The sequence below is a fragment of the Schistocerca gregaria genome, unplaced genomic scaffold, assembly GCF_023897955.1.
Source record: "Schistocerca gregaria isolate iqSchGreg1 unplaced genomic scaffold, iqSchGreg1.2 ptg000308l, whole genome shotgun sequence".
In the NCBI taxonomy this organism is placed as follows: domain Eukaryota; kingdom Metazoa; phylum Arthropoda; class Insecta; order Orthoptera; family Acrididae; genus Schistocerca; species Schistocerca gregaria.
Window position 1 is genome coordinate 3,671,969 of NW_026061788.1, and position 24,070 is coordinate 3,696,038.

A 24,070-nucleotide genomic window follows, 5' to 3' on the forward strand; every position below is an offset into this window, starting at 1 on the left:
AATGCTGAACAACAGATATGTAAAATATTATCATTTGCAAAATACCAGAGATTCAAAGAAACCGCAGTGTATAAAACAGCTTTAAATAATTGTAATTGTAACTGATAACAATTAGAAACACAATAGTAAACTTTTCCTCCTAGTTTGTATTTGGCCATCTCCCATAGCATTTTCAAAGTTTGCTTGAGGTCCAATACATCCTGGCCTATGGAAACCACATTTCCAGTCAGAGAATTCAAACAAAAGTTTTCTAAAATCCATCATATTCATTTAAAATAAAGGCTTAAAACAACAAATGTATTAAATTTCTGCTTTGTGTCCTTTAGCTTTATCATTTTTCATGGGTTTTATTGCATGCTGTTGAAACTTTAATAACACACAATCATAATATGGTACAACACTTGTTCCTGTCGTTATATGTAATAGGCCATAGTCAAGTACGAGGGTTGAGTGAAAAGTAATGCTCCACCTTCGTTAATTGGGTTTGGATGGCAATATCTTAATAAATCACATGTAGACATAGTCTGCAGAACGTGATCCTTAACTAAAAGTATTCACTTTTCCACATAATCAACACGAGCCAATTGGATAAATTTCTGCCAACAATGAACAAGTATTCTGAATCCATCACAGAAGAAGTCGACACTGTTCCTGAAACCAGTCTCACAGTTCTCTCAACGTATTCATCAGAAGCATAATGTTCCAGCAGATCGCCTTTCATTATCAAGAACAGATGGAAGTCAAATGGTGCTAAATCTGGACTGTATGGAGGATTCTGTATGGTTGTAACGTGCTGGGTTGTTTCCTCACCTGGGACACCACATGTAACGTGCCGGGACATGTCCTTATTTAGTAGTGTCATTTAAAGTTCACGTCACAATCGGATGTACCGGTACTGAAATATTTCCTCGCCCAGTGTTCTCGATCTAACTTGCTTTGCTTATTCAATTTTGTCTTCCCGGTAGCTACGTCTGTCTCACCTAAATCACACTGAAATTAAGAAGCCAGGATCCTAGGTTAAGTTTTCCAAAATCAAAAGTCAAGATTGTATTGATTGTTGAACATTTATGTCAACCACATGGCGATTTCTTTGTTCTCACTAGCACACAGAATATTCATGTGACCAGACCTCTTACACTTAATCGTCACATTAGGAAGGTTAAAAACTTCCAGTCTTTAACAAAGTTCACAGTCACAATTACCGAAAAAATTGACCAACTTGCTGCACTTTTGCTCCAAGAGAATCTGACCGAGAACTAACTAGAGCTGCACTAGCTCCGACCTTAAATAGACGAGCGCTTGAATGTTTGACTATTCTGTTAATATATTATAGTTTATAATTTCCCAGGGTTAAAATGATCCTTTCTAACTGGTTTTTAAGTTAACTATTGGGTTTATTATTTAACTAACATTAGTAAGCTGTATCAATTTAAATACGCGAAACTAACTTATGCATCCGCCGTGGGAATTCCCGACTTGTAACCACGGTAGCACTTTAGAACAATAATTTTTACATATTCAAATTTACTTAATTCTTAATTAATGCACTTACAAAGTTGAGACTGGAGTCACTTTACGTAGGAAAATAAAGATATCAAAAATATCAAAACAGATGTCGGAATTATTTAGTAGTTTGGTCACAATTGGCACTGAAAGTCATACAGGCAACAGATTTTAAGTCTTAATATCTATTGAACTAACAGACTTTGGGTAAATTTAAACACTTTGCTGGAATCAGTAAAATTTAGGCTTTCTTTTGGATGCAGTCTTATAGCTGAATTTGATCTATTAGCTCACTCGAATGTTACTTAATATATATTGCACAATATGTCATCGTCCATAACTGTTAATAGTATGCATTTCCAATAAAACTGATTACCTCATTGCTTTTAGAATATATACTAGAATGTACTGAAATAATAGGTTTTACTAGGGGAATTTTATTTAAACTATTTCTGAATTCTGTGCTATGAGGCTGAAGGCCACAGAATCTGTAGTCGGGATCTGAGTAGTGAAAATGAAAAAAAAAATTAAACGTTCATTGCTTAATTAGGTTACTGAAGTAGCGTAAGACCAAAGCAGGATAGCAGTGGGCAACCCTGCTTCGATACATGGTGGTGAGATTGTCCCTGAAATTCTTCTGTGGTTACACGTGAAGCAATAATGTGACCCACACATTCTTGTGAAATGCTGATTGTGCTTGAAATTTCTCTCTGACTGATAAGACGATCGTTCTGAATCAGTCATCGGTTTGCTTGTGAAACTCAGTGGTTGCTGTTCCAGGACATCCAACTCTGTCACGCCAGTCAGATGTTCTCGCATCAACACCTTTAAACTTACACGCCCAATGACGGACAGTACTCACATCAACACATTCACCATAAAATGCTTACATTCTCTGATGAATCTCCTTTGGAGTGACACATTCTGCTGTCAAGAATCAAATGACTACACGTTGCTTAAATGCATTGCCCTACCGTCTGTAGGGTTCCATACTTTACACTGTAACACTACAACAGTTCAATGCTTAGGCTTCCTGCCACCTGGAGCTGTAGAGGAGAGGCTACAGAACAAGCCAGTACCTGCCACATACCAATGCTGTCAACAGTTGAAATGTTACGGAGGTGAAGGCATTACCTTTCAGTCAACCCTCGTACACAACATGTTAGTTTGAGCTTGGTTTCCTATTAATAACTGTAATATCTAGAGTGTTACCTGGAAAGTGTGTGCAGCTACAAAGTAATTCATTGTTACTCTAGCGCTTATGAGCCTCTCTCTGTAAGAGTGCTTGCATCACAAATGTGTGCTCTTAGTATAATATTTCCTTGTAGATATTTGTACACACTACTGTGATTCAGTTGCGAATAGTTTCCTTTATAATTAGTAATTGTGGAAAGAGAAATGTCACAAGCGCACTCAGTATGATCGGTAATACTGGTTGCCTGTTGTTGACTCCCCACACCTTGTCTCAAGTACGACTAATATGAACGATGTATGGTTACATTATTAAGGATTTATTGTTGTTGTGTGTTTTTTGTTAGTTTAATGTGATTATGCAGAAGCTTATAGAGAGATAGTTTTTGATACGATAGTTTGATATACACATTGCCATCTCTTCATATTATTATACTTCATAAATACTAGATGTAGTACTGCATCTACGTTCCTTGATGTAATTTAATTATATCTGACTCCAGTATGTTTAGAGAGTCAGCTGCTTATGACATGGGTGTTTTCTGCTTTCTACACGTTATGGTTTGTACACTGTTTTTATTACGTTTGTATGGCATGTATACATCATGTGCCCCTGTACGTATGTTTGCCATTTGGTTGATTTTTTAAAATGCCTTTGTTGAACACAGCTTTGTTACTGTTATACATTCGTACAAACTTGACATAGAAGTGTTTTTACCTAATGTTATGTATTATGCACATTCACGCTCTTTGTTTGCATGATCTTCGAACTGTTAACTTCGACACTTCATATCTTAGCTGTGTACCTCACAGACAGTTTTTTACTTTAGAATTCCAACACTACGTTCACTGTTTCATATATTTTCATTATGATAATCGTTTTTCGTGTACGATGAAAGGTATGAATTCTGATCATATGATGGTAATTTTCTCGAAAAGAAACTCTATTTAGTAATCTTACTGGGTCCTCTGTTCAGTTTCGATGTCAGATTGCTGGCCAGATTGGCCAAGCGGTTCTAGGCGCTACAGTTTGGAACCGCGCGACTGCTACTGTCGCAGTTCTAATTCTGCCTTGGGCCTGGATGTCCTTAGGTTAGTTAGGTTTAAGTAGCTCTAAGGTCTAGGGGACTGATGATCTCAGAAGTTAAGTCCCATATTGCTCAGAGCCATTTGAACCATTTTGATGTTAGATTCCATTTCCTTCTGTTTGGTCTTTTACATAAATGGTAAATGACCAAAACCAGTCATAATAAAAAGTAACCTCTCACTACACTTACCTCTCTGTGAAAGGAATTATTAGTTGAAGCCATAGTGTTCGCAGTTAAATTTTTCTGTTACCATAATCATACGACCTTAAAGCTTTTTAAAAAACTGGCTCAGAGCACTATGGGACTTAACATCTGACGTCATCAGTTCCCTAGACATAGAACTATTTAAACCTAACTAACGTAAGGGCAGCACACACATCCATGCCCGAGGCAGGATTCGAACCTGTGACTGTAGCAGCAGCATGGTTCCAGACTAAAGCGCCTAGAACTGCTCGGCCACAACGGCCGGCCACTGTTATTCACATATGTATTCAACAATTCGTGTAAAATTACTTTTTGGATTAATTTACAGTCTTAAAACTGCAGGTGTAGACTCCAAATTCCAGTTTCAAAGTAATTAATGAAATTGGTGTTTGTGTGCTTGGAGATGGTTTCGTTATCCATACTCTCTCCCCAAAATAGTTGTATTCCACAAATATATCATAGTTTAAGTTTGTACTATTAGTCTTTGAAATTAGTTCGCTTTGAAAGGAAACATAGTTTCGGTAATGGCAATCGGAAGTCCCTATTAGTGTTGGTTCTTGCGAGCACTGTAAAAAAAGTCTGGTACAAACATTTGCAACGATCAGAACTACATGTGGTTCAGTTAGATGATGCAGTGTCATGTTTAGTACTTCCAATGTGGATGGAACAATATTTTCAGATTAATACTACACGAGATTGTAGATGGCTGATGTAGAAATGTTAATTACTCTTCATGTAACATACAGCTATTACTTACTTTGCATGCTCCACAATTTTAAAATGTTATTGCTCACTTAACCGGCATCCTTAACAAAGGATGTGTTACATCTAGCTGATTATCCTGAAGGATGTATATTATACCTTCTCTTACAGGTGCTTACAATGTCGATTGACTTGTATATTGTGTTAAGTGTATCTTAGGCAGAAGTTTGAACAGCTAACTATATCTTGACTCTCTGTTGTTACTAGATCAGTTATGGTTTTCACACTACAGAGTGTGGTTCTGAAGTAAAAGGACAGAATTTAAATCATAACATTTTATTGTCTACTGTTCTTCACATTGTTAAATGCTCTTGTGTTGCTGTTTGATATAATGCGTACTATTATGCATTTATTGTTATACAGGGTGTTACAAAAAGGTACGGCCAAATTTTCAGGAAACATTCCTCACACACAAATAAAGGGAAGATGATGTTATGTCGACATGTGTCCAGAAACGCTTAATTTCCATGTAAGAGCTCATTTTAGTTTCGCCATTATGTATTGATTCACCGCCATGATTTCATACGGGATACTACATGTGCTGCTAGAACATGTGCCTTTACAAGTACGACACAACATGTGGTTCATGCACGATGGAGCTCCTGCAGATTTCAGTAGAAGTGTTCGTATGCTTCTCAACAACAGATTCAGTTACCGATGGATTGGTAGAGGCGGACCAATTCCATGGCCTCCACGCTCTCCTGACCTCAACCCTCTTGACTCTCATTTATGGGGGCATTTGAAAGCTCTGGTCTACGCAACTCCGCCAAATGTAGAGACTCTTCGTGCTCGCATTGTGGACGTCTGTGATACAATACGCCATTCTCCAGAGCTGCATCAGAGCATCAGGGATTCCATGCGATGGAGGGTGGATGCATGTTTCCTAGCTAACGGAAGATATTTTGAACATTTCCTGTAACAAAGTGTTTGAAGTCACGCTGGTACGTGCTGTTGCTGTGTTTCCATTCCATGATTAATGTGATTTGAAGAGAAGTAATAAAATGAGCTATAACATGGAAAGTAAGCGTTTCCAGACACAAAGAAAGTAAATATGTTACGTGGACATGTGTGTGAGGAATGTTTCCTGAAAGTTTGGCCATACCTTTTTGTTAACACCCTGTATATGTGGACTGATAATGTGTGCTCTACATTTTGGGGGACATCATACATACTGTTAACATATTTTTAAATAATAGCCAATAATGCTAACTGAAATTAAGCTTGTAAATTGGATTTTTTAAACATTTTAATTAGTAAAACCCATTACTTCCTCTATAAGTCTTATAGAAATACATGGGGACTTTCGAAAAAGAAATTTATTCTGTTCTATAATCTACATATTAAAAAGTCTATATATTTTGTCTTGGTTGAAGTCAGTCGTTATCTGAACATGCATGGGCTATCATCATGACAATAAATTCCACTGCAAAGTATTTCAACTGACAGACATATCAGCTCTCTTAAAGATTAGCTTTGTGCTGAACATGTAGTGTGTTATTGCTGTATGATGCTTTCCTATAGATACACAATAACTATCTAAGTTAGTATTTTAGACAAAGATTGTAACATTTCAGTGGAACAATTTCAATTTAATTATGAGGAATTTTAACTTCTGTACCAGATCAAACAATATGTGTAATTATTTCCACTATTATTAAAATGAGGAAAATACTTTCATGCCAAGCAGCTTTAATTATTAGCTAAGGAGTGACCTGTGTGTACCAGTTAAACAGTTTTCAATGTCTAATTGAATGGTACATGTAACAAATCTCTATGAAGTGTCCACATGTAAAAATTATATTTATTCAGTAAGTGCTGTTCCTGTTAAAAGCACTTTCCTGTCAGTGCATAGAAAATAATGTTTATTACTTACGGTTTGCTTGCATGTATTGAGTGTACTATGCATTAAGTAACAATTCACAAATCTTCCTTCTCTTTGTGTCAAATAGCCTTAGATGACCTAGCGCTCTGACACCACTTCCACTAACTTTGACTTTTGGTTTCCTTTCCTGTCGGCCTCTCTTGGTCAACTCTTGATTTTTCGACCCCAACGGTATTAGGTTGCGAGCCCGAGGGTGTCCCTCATTCTCTTTCTCTAATCTTACATTCCATATGGAGGAGAGCCTCCATAGATGTGAAGTCAGCCCTGCTAGGAATGCCAACCTGTAAGACAAAATGTCGCCCTCCAAACTGAGGGTAATATGACAATACTGGTAATCTGTGCTAGAATCGTAGTACTCACAAGCTTCAGAACAAGCCCCAGATATGAAGGTTGATGAAAAGATGGCGAGATCATACCATAATGGGTGTGTAGACATCATGCACCCTCTACTACTATCATTTGGGAACAATGTGGCCTGTGGTTGATGACGTCCCTCTGTATCAAAACTGAAGGAGTTGAGACATAAACCACATAAAATGGTAACAGTTGCTGCATTTGTATCATCGCCAAAAGAAGTAAATGAGAATAATGGTAACCCCCTCCAGGAGCCATTACTAGAGGGACAATCCTAGAGAGAAGCTTAGCACTTCAACACTGCACCGAGAGAAATGAACAAATGAGACAGATGAGGTTGGTGTTCCAAAATTACTGAGACGTTATGCACTGGGTTGGTCATTACTGAAGGATAGAACTAAAGTTATGTTGCTGGTGCGAAATGTGAAGACTGAAGTGAAAGTGCTTCCTCAATTTCAGCAACAGTGCCCCACAATGTTTCGACAGTTACTTCAACCTAAAACAGTTCATTGCACAGCATCTCAAAAAATGTAATGTTCCCGATTGTCAGTCACCCCAGATCTAACGGATGTCTGCACTAATAGTCTTCATTTGGAACCTGGTGACCACTACTAGGAGAAATACGACAGTTACTGAAGAAGACGGTTCTGCATCTTTAACAGGAAGATGACATGATGTACAGTCAGCTTGATAAGGGGCCTGAAGAATCTTCACCTGCTGTTTTCTATTTGGAAGAGGGACATAAGATGCCTGTAGGCCAACATCATTCCACAAAACTTAAAATTCTGACAAATAAGCTCTACCTGCCAACCAGCCAGCACGTTTCTTCCTGTTGTGTACTTGTCTCACCTTTGCTGGAAAGTCCAGCATAAGAGCCAAGAAACCAATATACACAGAGCAGTTGACGACGACTGCCTGTGGCTACATGTTGTGAGATTCTGACATGCTTGTACCTCAGTCACTCGGAACACATCGTTGCATCTCAGAATCTTCAGCTGAATGCAATTTTAAATACCAGTGCACTGCTACTTTCATCTGGCGTGGAAGTGGACAGCTTAGAATGAATAAAGTGCGAGATGCCAATCTTAGTAGATGTACCATCCCGATGTTTCACGGACCAATTTGTGAGATGTGGTAGTACTGTGGGTGCTCTATAAAATGCCAAAGGACAGTGGTAACTCTATGGGTCGCTGTTCCTAAGTTGGCCTGTCTCTGGCTTTACATCAGAACATTTCTTGAGGGAGATAGGATAACCGGAAGAGTGCAATGTGCTACGTGGCACAAGAAACTGCCACCTGTTCTCCAATATCTGTGTTGACTTCGCACTGAACTACAGCAACAAAGAAGACCATCCAGAACTTGGGATATAAGGTAACAAGGTACGAAGAAACATGTTATTGTGAGGAGAAAATTGTGTCCCAGTCACTTCTGTTAACCTGGCTTCAGTGTAACATCAGCCACAGTTCCCACAGGTGTGATGCGCTGTTGCAACATTAGTTCTGACGAGGAGTAGTATTGGAAAAAAGAGCCTGTTGGTTGTTTCACTTAATGTATTCTTCACAAGCTGTTTATGTATGTGCCTCGCCTGCAGCGTTGCTATTACCTTTTTTCTTATTCATTGTATTTAATCATACAATACAGTGTAAATAAATGTTAGCTGAGCATTATTCTCTACATCTGTTCTGCACCACGTAGGAAATGGTTAACATTTCAAGAAAGATGACTTCGTTGTGTGTAATGTGCATATTGAAATGAATGCACTGGATAAGTGAGGTAAATTGGCATCTATAAGATAACAAAACCCATGAATATTTTGCAAATAATAAGTGGCAGAATTCCATGATTTATGAATTAAATGTACAGAAAGTAATTTAGCACCATTTTGGCTATTTACTTATGAGCAATAAACTGTTCAGCGTTTTTGACTATATAACATGTTCAGTGCTGATAAATACATTAATAGAACAACGTTTAACAGCTTGGTATCGTCCTTTTACTACAAAATACATCTATATTTACTGTGCAGCTACCTTGGTGTGTTTATTTCGCACCGAAAGGGGTTTTATGCAGTCTGTGCAGCAGAACTTTGGTTTGTGTGTGTGTGTGTACTTTCTGTTACTGTGTCTTTCATTGTCATATTTGGGTGGCCAATGATAAACTTAACAGACGACAGCGCTAGTGGAATAATGACGTTTCTTTAATACAGTAATTTATATGAATTTAGAGCGCCTGTGTAATACTTCATTGTAACGTGATAATTAAGAGACTTGGATAAAATTCGTTATTGCAGTTATCTGCTCATTTTTTAGTTACAAAAATTGTATCCTGGAATGTGAACATCCACCGTAATACACTCGTTTGTTTTAGCACTACAGTCAAGAGACTTGTCATAATGCCAAGCTATACAAGAACTGACGACTTGCAGTTTTGAGTGTATACATCAGTTACATTGAAGTATACTATGAACAGCTTCTCATAAATTGAGACTGCCAATTTAGATGTTGCATCTGTTCAGTAAGGATGTCTTACTGCTCATTGTTTTATGCACTGCAGGTGATGTGAATTAACTTTGTCTCTTCGCCACCACAAACAAGATACAAAATCTGCAGTTTGCTCTCGCTGTTGTCCGTGTCCAGTGTGTTTCACAATTCCTAACACAGGCCTTCATGGTTTGTAGAGGAGACTTTGTACATTTCTGGACATGAGCTCATTACCAAAACTTCGTCTACTAAGCTTTCTATCAAAAAGTGTAACAGGAAACGTGAAATGCCCTGCATTTATTAGTGATCAGATTGATGGCAGATGCTTTGCACAGTTTATTGAGCGTCAGTATGAAAGTGTCTTATATATCTAGTTTTGCAGCATCTGCTACTATGTAGCAAGTGGAATTACGTCCAATTATTACACACAAAATTATGAAGTTAACGTCTAATTGCTATGTTTCTTCCAGTGTTACCAGTTGGGGTCTTTGGAAGTTCATTGTTCATTGGAAAGTTAACATAGCTAACGTAATGAACTAAGTTTGGAGAGTTGTAAATGATGGGGTTTTTGTTGGAGAGAAATTTTGCGTGAATAAACTTCCTTCCACTTCACAAGCTTTCCTTCAATCTTCCTTAATGAACATCAGTGTGCAGTAATAGAAATACCTTGTTATTCTATGATGCCCATAAAATTCTCTGGTAATATTTCTACAATGAAACCTGGACAAAGTCTGTAAAATTAATAGCAAAGTTCCCCATGCGAATTAAACCAATGACTTTACGGCTTATGGATGTGAACAATACAATTAGTTTCTTCACAGTAGTATGAACACTCTGATAATATTTAAGAACGAAGTGATGAATTATGCAAATACTGGTTTGCAAGACACTTTAATTCTCTCATAAAGAACAAAGAAGTTTGTTAAAAGTTACTATGTGGGGCTATGTAATTTTGAATGTAAAAGACACAGGTCTTAAAAATGTACCAGTGTAACTTGAATTTCTAAAGATTCCCACGCATGAGAGTAGAGGACTCATCACTCTGTAAATTGTGTTAATTGACTTGAAACATGTAAAAACGAAAAGTTCTGGACAGTTTTGAAGTTGAGTGTCAAGTTTGGAAGTTGGTAAGCGCTCTTTCGCAACAATGAATGGATAAAGTCCATGTATACGCACACAATCTACGGGGAGTCGAAAAGCACTTGGTTCCTCAAGTTCCTAACTATTTGTGTTATTCCGTTGAACTTCCACTATATTACACATCTAAATGAGTAAATTATGGCTTTATGGTCTGAATTTGGTCAATTATGTGAGATAATAATTATAAAATTTCTGTTGTCCTTGGAAGCTGTAATGTAGGCAACCTGAAATTGATAACCATCCCAGAGCCCGGTACCAGTGTCGCCATCTTAGTGACAACCAGGGACATGGAAGACATGATTGAATACCAGTTACAGGAACAATTGTTATAATCGTTGTAACCAAAGTGCTCACATAACAAGAAGGCAAAGTCAGATTTACAGTATGCTCTGACTGCCTGCATAGTGACTTTAACATATTGAACCTTGAGTTACTGGCACTGCGTTTTCACTTGTTACTTCAATGTTTTTATTAGACCAGCTACTGGCTACAGATGTCACCCCCCCCCCCCCTCCACAGTCAAATGTATGTATTCATTCATGTAATAGGTTGTCACCCCTACACTGACATTTTTGTAGTATACCAGCAGTTTAAAAATGCTCCCCTGAGAACAAACAGGTGAAAATGTTTCTCTGTAAAACAATGACAGAAAAGTGGGGAACCAGCTGCACAGTCTCATTTTCGTTTCTTCATCAAACATTTTGGCGCATGAACGTACGCTGTTGTAACATGGAACATTGCACATCTTTTATCCCATCTCTCTGAGTTAAGTATTCATACTCCACTAAAATGGGGAACAAAAAGATGGCTATAGGGGTGTGGAAAACATGAAAATAATTCCCCCTACCACCCCCCCCCTACCCCCCACCGTGACGATGCCTGGAAAAATCTAGGCTCCACTCACTCTCAGCAGCGGTCTCCACCAGTTATCTCTACCACTGCCACTGTCGCCTCTGTTCCACAGTGTCTCTCTGCTACTCTCTCAATGCAAAAACGCGAATATGTTCTTCCTTAATTCAGTTCCATGCAGTCAGACCCAAAGGACAGCATGTGGCTAAAAGTTACCTTCCCCACTATGTCCAGTCGATACTCGACTCGTCTCAGGAATATAGCACTATTTCTAGGATCAATATTTTTTATAGCTGAATCCTTAATGGTCTCGACATTCACCTCGACCAAAACAGATTCATTGGGCTGTAGGACAGGTTCCCTGCATAGATCACGGAGCTGATCTCTATTCGATATGAAGGGTTCCCATTGAGAAACTCAGTTGCAGGACTGGTCTTCCACCCACAGTAACAACTTGACCAGTATATTGACCCTGTCGACGAGTGCTAATGAACAGGCTTCTGTGGTGTTTGCAATCATAGAACTTCGTGAAATCAACAGATTAAATCTAGTTCCTTACTGTGTCATCTGTTTTTCAGTGAATTACCAAAGAACGAAGATCTGATCTACTGTTCAGAACCTTGGCTGCAAACCTCTCTGAATTCATCAATTACTAATTTTCAAGAGTTGAGTTCTCTATACGAGCAGCTGGACAAGATGACGTATCTTAGACAAATGTGTGTTATTGTTGAGTGGCCCTCCTTAGTCAATCATCCTCGTTTATGGACTGCATAGATTAGCAGCGTTTTCCTTTCTGGTATTTCTTCTTTGGTCCTTACAATTATCTGCTGGTGTAGTCTGCTGCAAGTAAGTTTCTCACCTCCAGTCTGGATCAATTTGGCTTGTATTCTGTTTTCACCTGGGCTTCCCTTCTTAAGCTATTTGATTCGTTTGGAAATCATGCTGTGTGCATTGGGAAAGGGGGGGAGGGAGGAGGGACGACAGTGGTGTGGGTCAGCCGTAGTTAGAATGGAAATAGAATCCTACTTTGGTTTCATTACAATTGGAGATGGTAGAAGTACTCCTTCCATCTTCTGGCGATTTCAGTCGTTTGCAACTATTTTACATCTTCGACAATATCCTTTGTAGCCTGTGAACGTTATAAGCATTACTGTGACACTGTCTGCTCTCGCCTGTTTCTGCCTCCACGATGATGTCCTTGATATACTTCCTCTTCGCTCTTCTCAGTGTTGTCAGGGTAGCTCTTGAAGCCACCTCAAATTGTTCTTAATTCTGCACAAGATTTGTCTCCAGCAAACCCCTTCTCATGGTTTTCGGTCTCTGTTCAGAAGGAATTAAAGCTTGTAAATCATTACACACATAGAACTGGTCACGTTATTGTAAAACTCCAACAACAGCGAAAACTACTCCACCAACAACACCAACTCCATCAAACAACTCAAAAAAAGCACTTCGAACTTTATCTCAACGAGCAATGCAGGAAGAATGATTCACAGCTCTTCCTTTCGTCTGTCGCAGCCGTCAGCCTGATCACGTGACTCGCCAGCAGCGCCTCTCGTGGCGCCTCAACCACTGTCCGTCTGACAAATTGGTTGTGTGTCGGTGTTTTGACCGACCGACCGACCAACTTTCACTGTCGGGCGCGACGCACCACTGGACAGCCGACCCAACAGATTGTGTCGAGTGTGCGTGATCGTGCCAACCGCCTGACTAAAATTCATGTTTTGTCACAGCCGACGGAATTAAATAGTATTCTAATATACATGTCGACGTCCGAGGAGAAGATACTTTAAGGACTGAGTTTTTAAAGAAATTTAAAGACTGCTGATGTATTTGCGGAACATCGTGCGAGGAGTATTAACAATAGAGATGCAAGAAATGAGGCACCTGTTTCATTTTTTAACGAATACATATTGGTTTCTCTTTATGCAACACGAGGTTAGGTCTGTCGACCTTCTTTCTCTTTTTAGGTTTTATTTCCGATACTTATCGGAAATGAAATCTAAAACTGAAGTATCGACATTCCATGGACGTTAATTCATAAAATGTACTTGCTTCACTGTTGTAAGTACTGAAAAATTCCAGCCTATATGCATGCCATGTGCCATGTAGTTTTTTTCAGTTCTAACAGTCGCTAAATGCTTCATTTCTTATTCATCTGTTGTATTTATTAGATGATGCGCGCCTCCACCATGTGTAATCTTTCTTCTTCGAATATGGGTCTCTGAAATTTACAGGTAATCTTGTTGTGCTACATCCACAAATAAATCAATAATGTTTTCACGAATGACTTTTGTTTTATTTATTTTGCTGTACCACGATGTATTTTCTCAGTCAACTATAAATCACGTTGCACATTTCAGGAACAACTTTAGTTAATAATTGTGGCAGCAGAAGAACACTGAATCTTACGTCTCCTGCCATTGGCGACAAATCGTAATATACGTAGCTAACAGTCTCTCCTCGAAGTTTACAACCTCTGTCAGCACTGCAGTATTTTCGCTTAAGAATGGTTTTATGATGTTCAGCTGTTTCGTAATGCACGATTCACCTGTTTTTGCTTTTGTGAAAAACCGAGCGGGATCCCATTGGGCAAACACAATGAACTAAACATAAAATAAAGAAACTACGACAGCAGGCCCGCATAGTAATCACAGAGTTTAGTCGGTCGGGACGTGTGTAGGCTGTCATGGAATTGGTCGTCTGTCAGCCAGTAAATTGGTGGGTGTGCAGGGGTGTTATATACGCCCTAATTAACGCAAATAAAGTTCATTTATACTCAAACTAATGATAAATGCGACTTCCCTGCTTTCCGACGCTGAGCTGCCTCTGCTTCCTTTGCCTCGTCTGACGATAGCCAACACAGCCGGATAAATGTTTTCGCTATGGCACCAATTTTAATTACTTGCTGATGAACAAAAGAATCGTTCGCAAAGTATGGCACACAGGTTTTTAGTGACGCCACATTCCGTGTGCAAATTGTGGTATCCATAGATATAGGCAAATATTAACTCCTATTTCGTAGCTGGAGGAGTAGCAGGTTAAAGTTTAACGTCCTGTTGACAACGAGGAGGAGCATATTCATGGAAGGATGGAGTAGGAAATCGGCCATGCCCTTTCAAGAGAACCAACATGGCATTCGCAGTAAATAGTTAAGGGAAATTACAGAAAACCTATACTTAACTGGCCGGACGCAGGTTTGCACTGTCAACCTCCCGAATACGAGTACATTTTGCTAACTACTGCGTTACCTTGCTCGATAATTTCATAGTAGTTTCGAGGAACGATCCTGAGCTTACAAACAAACCTCAACGAGAAATCGTGGTCAGCCGCTCAAGCGAACTTCCCTCAAGCATTGCCAGTAACTTCCCATTGGATGTCGCCAGTGATCTGTCGTAATTTTCGCATCGATATACTACATAATTGGTAAGGTATAGTATTGAAACACTTAAGTAAGAAACTTGTTACGAGATGTCGGAATCTGCTGCTTCGAAATCTAGTTTTTCGAGCTCTTTCTATCATTCAGTTACGAGGCCAGGTATCACTGTCTCTCCATCCTGATAGTAGTAACTTTCAGAGAATTCTGTGGTGAGAATTAACGTGTGAGCTGATACAAGAATATGGATTGTCCACAGCCACTTATGGAACTGCTCCTGCTGCCTTTATTGCGACTACATGTCTCCAACAGTTAGGCTTCGAAAATCAAGACAAGTTTTCAGTGGCAGCCTAAACTTCGTTGATTAGTTTCTATGTGGGCGACTTCATAGGCGAGTTAGATATGGAATCTGAAACTCAGAAACCCAGGTGACTAAGCTATCAGCTTCTGGATGGTTTCTACTGAGGAAATGGAACTTCAGTAGCCACAAGGTTGTGGAACAAATTCCAGTGCAGCACACAGAAACGTTTGTACCTTGTATTCTCATTGATGGAGAAGTAATAAAAACATTAGGAATCTTACGGTACCACAGCTCTTATCCTTTCCAGTGCCACTCGAAGCTGAAGAATCATCGGTGCTCAAAGATCGCCTGTCTACAACAGCATTCATTTTTGACCAACTAGGCCTTTTTGACCCATTAGTCACAAGATGGAACTGTTCTTGCAGCGCTTGTGTCAACTAAGCCTTGACTTGTATTAAGTCCTTCTATCCAACCTAGCTGATGAATGGAATGTCCTTTATATGTAACTGCCTTAACGAACTGATATTTTTATTAGCAGGCATGTCATTCCCTGTCCTCAATACGTTAAATTCGAAATTCCATGTTTCTGTGATGTTTCACAGTTGGCATATGATGCCTGTGTATACATCATATGTGTTCTTCCCAACAACAAGATTGTAGTTTCATTGGCTGTGGCCGAATCTCGTTTAGCCCCTGTCACAGAACTATCTGTTCTGTGACTGGAATTATGAGATGCTTTTCGTCTTGCTCGGCTCATTCATAATTTGGCCAGTGACTTAGACATTGTAAACAGTAGTGATATCCATATTTGGACGGATTCTCCAATAGTTCTCAGCTGGCTGCAACGTAGTCTCACGGGAAAACCTTTGTTGTCAACAGAGTCTCTGAAATTCAGGAAATGAGTTGTTTCCAACTGGAGACACATCAAATCAGAAGACACTCCCACTGATTGCTTATCACGTGGCATCAGCGCAGCACATATGGATTCACTTTTGCAGTGGTGCTCTGCCCCATCATGGCTATTCAGTAGTGACCTGGACTACAGCACTTGTCCTTCACTTGTGATAGGAGATGCGCAAGAAAGGGGTGTAGGTGTCTTTGATGTCTGTTATTGAGCTTAATGCTGAATCGTAGTGTAAGTATTCCCCTTGAAAGGAAACTCAAAGGATTTTGGCTTATGCACTGAGGTTTGTTAACAATATAAGGCGGCAACAAACAGAGGATAACTGGGCCACTCACCCCACAGGAATACCAAAACGCTATCAAAAGAGCTTTTGGTATAGTTGGTGATTGCGCTCGTGAGATCGCATTGTTGAAGGCCAGTTACGCGGTTATAAGGCATATGACAGGAACCGTAGCGTCTATATCAGTGTCAGGTGGTGTTCATGTTTGTCCTAAACTCTCTAGTGAACCTGTGCCCTTTCAAATTCCTCTTCCCCCTGTGGGTCCAGGGCAAGAATAGGCCAATGGTATTCCTGCCCGTCCTAAGTGGCGACTAAAAAGAGTCCCTCTCCCTCAAGAGGGTAGATTGAGCCTGCATCCAGAAACGGTTCCACTACTTATATTTGTGGTCATTTGGTTTTTCACTTATTATGGTTTCTTCCTTCCTTTGTTTGGTTCCTTTCATTATCCTCCTCCCTCTTACTGTCTTCCCTCCTTCTCCTTCCCCCTCTTCCTCCTCCGTCCCCCTCTTCCTCCCCCCTCTTCCTTCCTCCTCTGCCTTCTCCCCCGCCCCTTCCTCCTCAGCCTTCTCCCCCGACATTCCTTCCTCCTCCACCTTACCCCATCCTTCCCCCCTACTTTTCCCTCCTTCCACCCCTGCACCCTTCCCCCATCCTTCCCCCCTCAGCCCCCTCCTCTGTTCCCCCCTCCCCCTCCTCCTTTCCCCCCTCCCCCTCCTTTCCCCCTCATTTCCCCACTCCTTCCCCACTCCTCCTCGTGCTCATCCTCCTTCCCCCTCCACCTCCTCCTCCTCCTCCTCCTCCACTTCCTCCTTCCCCCCTCCCCCTCCTCCTCTTCCTACTGATCCTCTTCCTTCCCCTCTCCCCCTCCACCTCTTCCTACTGATCCTCTTCCTTTCCCCCTCCTTCTCCGCTCCTTCTCCTGCTCCTCCTTCCCTGGCCTCCGCCTTGGCGTTTGAGACAGTCTGCCCTCTCTCTCCCTCTCTCCCTACATTTTCCTCTCCTTCTTTCCTCCCTGTGTGCCTGAAGGCCGACCCACACGTTCACACGCGTATTCGGTGACGGGGTAACGCGTAATTCACCGCGCTGGGTAGACAAGTAAGGCACGCACATACCCCCTGGTATAGGCCGGGCCCAGGGAAACCTTCCGACCATGCCTATTGTTCCCTCTGTCCGTTTCTTGGGAGGTGTGACATGAGGTGGGAGTGCCCTTTGAGAGGGTCCCCACAAGGAAGGAACGCGCCATTGGAGACGTTGGCAATCATAAGGGGATTACTCCGCAATGGATATCTCTTCTTCTCTCTCGACTTCTGCCAAAAAACGGAAACTTGACCAGCCACCAGTTACAAAAGTACTACCGCCTGCCACAAAGTTCCTCGTAGTTTCTAGATCTGTGGATGGACAAGATTTTTCATCTTTCAACCCTTTAGTTGTCCAGAAGAGCGTAGATGCCAAAGCTGGATGTGTAAAATCTTGTACCAGGATGCGTAACGGTACCCTGTTACTAGAAACTGAGAGCACCTTCCAGGCACAAAAACTGCTTCGGGCCACACTCCTAAACGTTCCCTGTCTGGGTGGAGGCTCACCGCACTTTAAATTCGTCTCATGGTGTGGTATACACTAGATCGACGGACTGACTGACGAGATTCAGTATTTCCTCGCTGAGCAGGGCATGACGGCTGTCCATAGGGTCATGGAAAAGGTCAACAATGACCTTGTACCAACCCGAACACTTTTCTTGACCATTGATAGTGTTCAACAGCTGCTGTGCATCAGAGCAGGCTACGAGGTTATTTCTTTTCGCCCCAAAGTCCCAACACCTACGCGCTGCTACCAGTGTAAGCGTTTTAATCACACTCGCCAGTCTTGTTTTAACGCGGCTAAATGTCACTTGTGGCAGGGATGTCCATGAGGGTGACCGTCCACCTCCATCTCATCATTCTGTGAACTGTCAAGAGTGACCATGCAGCATCCTCCCACGACTGTCCCATCTACAAGGAAGAACGCTGTATACAGGAAATTCGGGTCAAAGAGAAACTATCCACCTCAGCTCCTCGCAAGCTATTTGCTATTAGGAAGCCCACGCTGCTGCCAGCGGGGAAATATAGTACCGTCCTCGCCGCTCCTCGGACTACCAGGGAGTTATCGATGCACACACGCGATCTGATCTTCAGCACTACGGTCGTCCGTTCGGCCAGTGCTAAGACCGCCCGGTCGACGTCTCCTCTTCCTCCCGTCACCCCTCAGACACAAGCACCTTCATCAGCTTCTGCCAAGACGAAAACCCAGAAGTCAGATGCACGGGCCTTCAAGAAGGAACCGTCCAGTGCAGACTTCCTACGAACCTCGAACTCCCAGCTATCGACCAGTACTACCACTAAACGACCTTCCAAGAAGGCTCATAGGAAGCAATGTTCTCCTTCTCCGCCACGGCGCATTTCTTTTCCTGCTGCACCCAGCGGTTGCCGCTCCAAGCCGTCATCCGTTTCCCCTGGCCGCACCGCTGGTAGCCCAACATCTGGCCGTTCACCGTTGGAGGAAGCTCCCCCTCCCGGCCATCTTAACAAGATGGCCGATGAACCTATTGAACCAATGGACAATGACAATCCGCCTATTGATAGCGGCGGCAGTGCTCGCTCAAAGCCAGGCCCTCAGCGGCCTTTGAGGTGACCCCCTTCTTGCATCTTCTTTTTCTTCTCATGATTGCACTTATTCACTGGAATATTCGCGGCATTCGCTCCTACCGAGAGGACTTAAAGGTGCTGCTCCACTTGCACTGTCCGCTCGTCATAGCTCTCCAGGAAATGAATCGATCAAATTGCCTTGGCACACTATATCCTGTGCGTTTTGACCTACCCACTGCTGCAGGTATTTCAGCTAATGGAGTGGTTATGTTGCTGGTCCAGGATGATATTTACTACGATCCCATCACATTGAACACGGGCCTGCAGGCAGTTGCCGTCTGAATTACTCTCCCCACTTTCACTTTTTCCGTTTGTACCGTTTACACTCCTTCGTCATCTGCTGCTACTGGGGCAGACATGATGCAAATTATTGCTCAGCTACCTGCACCATTTTTGTTAACTGGAGACTTCAATGCTCACCATCCTCTTTGGGGCTCTCCAGCATCCTGTCCGAGGGGCTCTATTTTAGCAGACGTTTTGAACCAGCTCAATCTTGTCAGCCTCAATACTGCCGCCCCTACTTTTCTTTTGGACACAACTCACACCTATCCCCATTTATTCCTCTATATGTACTACCCAACTTGCACGCTGTTTTGAGTGGTATGCACTTTCTGCTACATATTAGAGTGACCACTTCCCTTGTGTTATCCATCTCCTGCATCATACCCCATCTACATGCTCAACTAGTTGGCACATCTCCAAAGCAGACTGGGGGCTCTTCTCTTCCAGGGCGACCTTCCAGGATCAAACCTTCGCAAGCTGCGATAGTCAGGTCGCACACCTCACGGAAGTCATTCTCACTGCTGCTGTATATTCCATTCCTCACACTGCTTCTTCTCCACGTCGAGCACCGGTCCATTGGTGGACCACAGCAGGTAGATACGCTATACGTGCTCGTCGACATGCTTTACGCACCTTTAAACGCCACCATACGATGGCGAATTGTATTAATTATAAACGATTACGTGCACAGTGCCGTCGTGTTATTAAGGAATGCAAGAAAGACAGCTGGGCTGCTTTCACAAGCTCTTTACAGTTTTACTTCTTCTGTTGTCTGGGGTAGCCTGCGCCGGGTATCTAGCACTAAGGTCCACTCACCAGAATCTCGCTTGACGGTCGCGAATGACGTCCTTGTGGCCCCTAAGGATGTCGGCAATGCCTTTGGCCGATTTATTGCTGAGGTTTCGAGAACTGCTCATTACCACCCTGCCTTCCTCCCCCGAAAACAGGCAGAGGAGCCTAGGCCACCTAACTTCCGCTCCTCGAATCGTGAAAGTTACAATGCCACATTCACCATGCGGGAACTCGAAAATGCACTTGCCCGGTCACGGTCCTCCGCTCCAAGACCTGATTCTATTCATATTCCAATGCTGAAGAACCTTTCTCTTGTGGGTAAAGGTTTCCTTCTTCGTACTTATAATCCCATCTGGATTGAGGGTGGTGTTCCCACATGCTGGCGCGAATCTATTGCCACGATTCCTACGCCTGGAACGGACAAGCACTTGCCTTCCAGTTATCGACCCATCTCGCTTACCAGCTGTGTCTGTAAGGTGATGAAGCGAATGGATAACTCTCGTTTGGTTTGGCTGCTCGAATCTCGACACCTACTTACCAATGTATAATGTGTATTTCGTAGGCGCCGCTCTGCTGTTGACCATCTGGTTACCTTGTCGAACTTCGTTATGAATAACCTCTTGCGCAAGCGCCTGACCGCGGATGAGTTCTTTGATTTGGAGAAAGCTTACGACACCTGTTGGAGGGCGGGCATTCTCCGCACCATATTTTATTCATGCATTTTTAATCGATGGACAGTTCAGGGTACGTGTGGGTTCTGTCATGTCCGTCGCCTTTCGCTAGGAGAATGGGGTGCCACAGGGCTCAGTTTTGAGCGTCGGTCTCTTCGCCATAGCGATCAATCCAATAATGGATTGCCTCCCAGCTGATGTATCAGGCTCCCTTTTCGTGGACGATTTTACCATTTACTGCAGCTCGCAGCTTACATGTTTCATGGACCGCTGTCTTTAGCGTTCTCTTGACCGTCTTTACTCCTGGAGTGTCGCCGAGAAGACGGTCTGTATTAACTTCTGGCGCTACAAAGAGTTTCTCCCACCATCCTTACGAGTCGGTAGCATTGCTCTCCCATTTGTGGAGACAACAAAATTTTTAGGTGTTACATTTGACAGGAAACTCCTCCGTGTTCTCAGTGCTATGTCGTAGGGAGCGGATCGAACCGTCCAACTTCGCATATATCGGTCGATCGTCCGCTCCAAGCTGGATTATTGGGAGCTTCGGATACTCCTCTGCACGGCCGTCTATCTTACGCCGCCTCAATTCCATACAACATCGGTGTTAACGTCTTGCGATAGGAACGTTTTATACTAGTCCCATCGAGAGTCTCATGCTGAAGCCGGTGAATTGTCACTAACCTACCTGCGCGATTTGTCGTTATGCCTGTCGGCTACTGTCAATGCTGGACCGCCCGTCTTATAGGTCCTTATTTTGACGACACTCTCGACCGTCTATACGGGTTGTATGTCTCTGCCCTGATACCCCCTGGAGTACGCTTTCGTTGCCTCCTTCAGCAACTTAAATATACACTCCCTGCAACCTTTAGAGTGGGCGAGAGCCAAACGCCACCTTGGCTCCAGACTCAGGTTCGCGTTCACCTTGGCCTCAGCTCGTTCCCAAAGGAGATATCCCCAGCTTCGGTATACCGCTCCCGTTTTGTCGAACTTCGTTCGAAGTTCTTTAATATGACCTTCATTTATACAGATGGCTCTAAGACCAATGACGGTATCGGGTGTTCTTTTATTGTCAGGGCACACAGTTTCAAATACCGGCTCCATAGCCATTGTTCGCTCTTAGCAACTGAGCTATTTCCTCTCTACCAGGCTGTTCTTTACATCTGCCGCCACCGACAATCTGCTTATGTCATCTGCTCCGATTCCCTGAGCGCTATCCACAGCCTCAGTGATCCATATCCGGTTTACCTTTTTGTGCACCGGGTCCAACGCTCTCTTCAGTAGCTGGTGGACGACGGTTCTCCGGTTAGCTTTGTGGGTTCCTGGCCATGTCGGTATCCCTGGGAACGAAGCTGCAGATGCCGTGGCCAAGGCTGTGGTCCTCCAGCCTCAGACAGCTTCTTGTTGTGTCCCTTCATCAGATTGTAGCAGGGTCATTTGACAGCGCATTTTGTCACTGTGTCATGCCGATTGGGCTGTACTTAGGGACAACAAGCTTCCGCCCTTGAAACCTCTTGCCGCGGCTTGGACGTCCTCTTCATGCCCTTCTCGGTGGGAAGAGGTCGTTTTGGCCCGGTTACGAATTGGACACTGCCTCTTCAGCCATCGCCATCTGCTGACGGTCCGCCACGTATTAAAGTTCCGTCCAAATTTTAATACACTGCGTGTTGATCTTCGCCTGCCATGTACTCTGGATGCCATTTTAGCGGATGACCCAGGAGAAGGTGCACACGTTCTTCGTTTTGTCAACTTGACAAACCTGTCTGACATTTGATTATGCAGTTTTTTTAATCCTCTGCCTGTCCGTCTTGTATAGTATTGTCCCTTTTAGTTGCTGTATTAACCTTGTGCCTCGCAGAGCATTCCTAACTTAGTCTGGGCGCTAATTACAATTACAATTGCAGTTGTGCCCCCTAAAACCCCCCAAAAAAATCCCTCTTGAAGGTGTGGCTGTCAGAATATGGGCGACGCAGGAAATAACTGTGTGCAATGTATATCTTCCTCCAGATGGTGCAGTACACCTGATTGTATTAGGTGCACTGATTGATCAACTCCCTAAGCCTTTCCTACTTGTGGGAGATTTGAACGCCCATAACCCCTTGAGGTGGCAGTGTGCTTACTGGCAGAGTCAGAGACATCGAAACATTACTGTCTCAGTTCGACCTCTACCTCTTAAACACTGGGGCCGCTACACAATTCAATGTGGCTCGATGTAGTTACTCGGCCATTGATTTATCAATTTGCAGCCCAGGACCTCTCCCATCTATCCACTGGTGATCACTTAACGACAGAGTGAGGTGGCGCAGTGGCTAGCACACTGGACTGGCATTCGGGAGGACGAAGTCTCAATCCCGCGTCAGTCCATCCTGATTTAGGTTTTCCGTGATTTCCCTAAATCGCTCTAGGCAAATGCCAGGATGGATTCTTTGAAAGGCACTGCCGACTTCCTTCCCCGTCCTTCTGTAATCCGATGCTGAGAGAACATAACGGCCTGTATAGTAGTGACCACATCCCCAACTTCCTGTCACTGCCCCAGCATCAGGCATACAGACGCCTGCCCACATGGGCTTTAAACAAGGCAGACTGGGAAATTTTAACCTCTGATGTTACCGTTGACTCTCCCCCACATGGTAACACCGATCTTATGGTTGAGCAGGTGACAAAATTGTTTCTCTGCAGAAAAACGCGGTCCCTCGCTCTTCAGGGTGCCAGAGTTGTGAGGCAGTCCCTTGGTGGTCGCCAGAACTCTGTAAAGCAGTTAAGGAGAGTCGGCGAGCTCTACAGTGGCATAAGCAGCATCCTTCCTGGAGCACCTCATTGCCTTTACAACAGCTCTGTGCCCTTGTTCAGCAACTTACCAAGTGATGGAAGCAGGAGTGTTTGGAGAGAGAAATCTCGACCACTGGGTGCCATGTGTCACCTTCGCAAGTCTGGGCAAATATCAAGCGTCTTTTCGGGTACCAGACCCTAACAGGTGTTCAGTGTTAGGATAAATGGCGTATTATTTACCGACGCAAACGCGATTGCCGAGCATTTTGCTCAAGTCTCTGTGTCGGAGGCCCACTCTTCCAGCCAAGCAAATCGCTGCGGCAGATTTAGAGATGGGCAGAGCTTCTTCTCTGAAATCGGATCACAACTGGTCAACCACCGGGAAGAACACTTTCTTTTTCATGACTCACCACTCTCACACAATAAGTGAAAGGAAGTCACATCGCCTTTTTAATTCAGGTCACTAACCCTGAATTTTTATCTGGTTTGATCCTAGTTCTAAAGAACTTAAAAATAGTAAAAATTGTTACTGCCCTATTAATGGTGAGATATTAAAGTTTTAAA